The sequence below is a fragment of the Lolium perenne genome, chromosome 2, assembly GCF_019359855.2.
Source record: "Lolium perenne isolate Kyuss_39 chromosome 2, Kyuss_2.0, whole genome shotgun sequence".
NCBI classification, from domain to species: domain Eukaryota; kingdom Viridiplantae; phylum Streptophyta; class Magnoliopsida; order Poales; family Poaceae; genus Lolium; species Lolium perenne.
The window spans coordinates 110,374,022-110,378,117 of NC_067245.2; positions in this window are offsets into that span (position 1 = coordinate 110,374,022).

Here is a 4,096-nt window from a genome sequence, read left to right on the forward strand (position 1 = left end):
TCGTTATGATGACAGGCGAGATGATCGACAGGACGGTAATCGGAACAACTCTGGAAACCGTGGCAACTATAAACCACGACAACAGAGAACCCCCGAACTACCCTACGCCGAGCAGATCAACGCCCCCTGCTACCTGCATTCATATACCGATTCCAAGGATGGTAAAATAAAGTCCAGCCACCTGCTCAGGGACTGTCGGCAGTTCATCGATATGCATAAACTCATCCAGCAGGCAGGCCAGCAGCAGCTACCACCACCACCACCACCCCCACCGCAACATCAGGTCCAGCAAGCTCAACCTCATCAACCCAACGAGGCATTTCCACCACCACGTGGGCAGATGAGTATGATCCACATGACATGCGTTTCAAGGAGAGAAATGAAGAAGCTCACCCGAGAAATCAACCTGGCAGAAAGCATCATGGCGAACATCCCTAAGTATGTCGAGTGGTCGTCTCAGAACATCACGTTCAGCCGAGCGGATCACCCGATGAATATACCAAAACCAGGGCACGCTGCCCTAGTGGTCGAAGCACATATAGGAGGGTTCAAGATGAGCAAAGTCTTCATGGACGGAGGAAGTGGACTCAACCTGATATTCCTTGACACAATCCAAAGTATGGGGATCACCATGAGAATGCTAGAAGAATCAGACACCCGCTTCCATGGGATCCTCCCTACTTCACCAGCGTACTCTCTTGGCAAAGCGTACCTGAACGTCGTCTTCGGCAAAACCGACAATTTCAGGAAGGAGAAAATCGAGTTTGAGGTAGTGAACTGGGAATCACAGTATCACGCCATACTCGGGAGACCAGCTTATGCCAAGTTCATGGCTGTGCCGCACTATGCATACCTCAAGCTGAAAATGCTTGGGAACAACGGGACGAACATCACAGTCTATGGAAGTTTCTCACGCTCGGACAATTGTGATCGGGACTTTCAGAGGATTGCTGCTAAGTTTGGGCCACAACGAGAAATTGTCGACCCTCCGCCCAAGCTGACGATACGAGAAATTAAGGAGGAAAAACATGACAGGGAAACCAAGAAGAAACCAGCCAACCTTACTCTTGAAGCCTCGGCAGCAGAAGCTCCGGCAACAAAAGCTTCGGCAGAGGACGGCATAGAAGGCACAGGAAATAGCAAGCCGCTGGCAATCACTGCCCAGACCCCTGGCGAAATCAACAACGCTGCAGCGACCACTAGCATGGCGAAGAAGTCAGAAGATGCTGTCAAAGATGAGAAGAACCCCTTCCTTGATTAAAGCACTTCCTTAGCCTTTAAATTTTTTCCTTTTACTTTACACAGGGCCTCCCTTTTTCGCCCTCTAGTTCCGTATTTACCCTATTAATGAGAACTTAAGCTTCGATTCCTTATTGAGCATTGCAGTAATCTAAAGAATCTATGACCGCGCCACCGTGAACCTTGCTTACAAGACAATGGTACAACGTAACGCGCAGCAGAAGATCGCGCCCCAAGGGAAAAGCCTCTACGAGTGCTGCAAAGAAAAACAAGGACATTAATCCTTCCCTCTTCTTCAGATGCTTCTACGAGTGTCGTACAAAGCAAGAGTTTGGAAAATATAAATGCAACCCACGTTCGATATTTTACCTATGGAAATATCAAAGAACAACGGGCTCATCGGCAGAATCATTGCACCCGAATTATTCGGGAGTGACTGTCAAAACTTACAATTGGTTGAAAGCAAAGTTGCGCATACAACAGGTTTAGCAAAACCTGCAACACGAGCTGATCACTCATAATGATTTGCTGACCAACTAGTATACATACATCTAACGGGCAATTAAGATTTGCTCCTTCAAAAATTTGCCAACGGCATCAAACATGGTAAAAGTACATATTCATGTATTTACCAAATAAAAAGTTTCGGCTTAACAATCCTAACACTTGGATGGACTAGCCAAAGCAATTCATTTTACAAAAACAACTTTACACCCTGATATCACCCTTGCGGAGTTTTCCTTTCTTCAGGTACCTTTGACTCCTCCTCAAGCGTGTCGACAATTATATTGGCGGGAAATAATACCTTCGGATACAGTGCTTCCAAATCGCCAGTGGCGTTAGCAATAATGGACAGCAAACTTGCTGAGGGATAACAAGCAAGCACAAGGGCAAGCGTACACTTGGCCCCTGCAAAAACTTGAGCTCGCACTAAGTCCCGAATCTTCTTGGCGTTTCCAAACTCGGACATCAAAGTCAAAAGCGTAGGGGAATTGCGTTTAAAGGGAACATCGTCTTCCAAACCACCCTCATAGATTTGTAGCACTTGTCAAAGAATTGGTGGACTTGTTGGACCCGATCCTGAAATTTCGCGACAGTCGAAGGCTTCGAGTGTTCCCGCCAGAAAATCTCTTCGGATGAGGATAGCTGGGTTAAAGCATGCACTCGCTCGTGTATCCGCTTGTTCTCTTCCGCATGGTTCAAAGCTATGACTGGCAAAAGAATCAATAAAGGATCAGACAAGGCGTTGATGACAAAAGGGCAAAGGAATCATGAAACTTACAGTTCAAACTCTCGGTAGCTTTATGCAGCTCAGTAAGAGCGTACCGCTCCACGTCGGCTGCAATCTTGCTCTTCTTATTGACAATAGCAGCTAAGGCATAAGTGTTGCGCAGGTTCTTTTCCATCTGCGTAATCCGATCCTTCATACGCTGGATCCGATCACCGTGAGGAAGAGCACCCGAGGAGTCGTCGACAAATGAGGGTACTGGGAAGACCTGCAGGAAACGCCGTTAAAAAGGATGATGGATATGGTACAGCTGAGCATCCGAAGTAACTCCCATCGGGAGAAATACAAGAAGAAATATCATAACAAAAGTGTGCTAACAACATTGCTAGCACGGAGTTTATTACAAGCATAAGTTTTGCAGCAGAACAATGTTTCACATCAGCTCGAGCATAAGTTTGTTACAAAAATCAAGGGGCTTGGGTCTGAGTCGATAAACTGGGTCCAGCCGACGACTTCCTTTATGAAACCAGTTCAAGAAGCTGGCGAGCACAAGGGCAAACGCTTTAAAGGCGCTTAAGTCAACAAACTGCCCATCTTGCTCTTTCGGCAGCTCCTTAGTCATCTCTTCGATATCACCCTTAAAGCCGTAACCCATCATAAGCTGGAAGGCAAGGACAGCACCATAAGTGCGCGATGTACGCTTGAATACCTCGATAACCTCCTTGGTGTCAACCGCGAAGGCATCGATCAGCTGCCCCAGGGTCTTGTCCTGCTTGGTCTTGGGGAAAATCATCAAGTGCATCCGCGCCAGGGCACCCTTCCCCTTTACAAGAAGCTCCCGCGTAAGCTGGTGAGAGGCAAGAGTCATCGACATAGTATTTGCCGGAGAATTGTTTGGAACTCTGTCCAGGGCATCAGCAGGGATGTTCGCCGCTTCTGCAGGGGAAAGAAAGAAAAAATATATACATTGGCAAAAGGATCGAATCCATAAGTGCATCAATCGACAGAGGTGTACAAGAAAGATTACCAAGTAAAGCCAAGGAAGACTGACGAAGGAGTTCATCCTTTTCGGCTGCCCGAGCTTCAGCAACCAGCCTGGATGCTTCCTCCTCCTTCAGCTTCTCCTTCAGCTTGCCCAGTTCCTCCTTCAAAAAGTCGACCTCTTGGCGAGCCTCAGCAGCTATCTTGACTGCGCCATCCAATTTTGAGGAGAAGGATTTGACTTCCTTTTGTAGCCGAGCCTTGTCAGCTTCTAGAGAAGTGAATTGGGAGGCGAAGGCCTCCAAAGAGGAAATAACGCCTCGCAGGTCCTTAAGAAAGAAGGATGATTTACCAAAAATTGTTAAACAAAGCACGCCCCAAGAAATCTGCATCATAATCAGAAAAGGACTTACATAAGGAGGACTCACGGCGGCAGCAGTTGGAGGAACATCTTTCCCCTTGGAAAGGGAAGAAGCTGTCGATGCTTGAGCCACAGGGGCTGCCTTAGGAGCCGAAGCTTCAGAAGCCACTATGACCGGTGGGGTGATGACCCACAAGTATAGGGGGTGTATCGTAGTATCTTCGATAAGTAAGAATGTCGATCCCAACGAGGAGCAGAAGGTGTTGACAAGCAGTTTCGATGAAGGA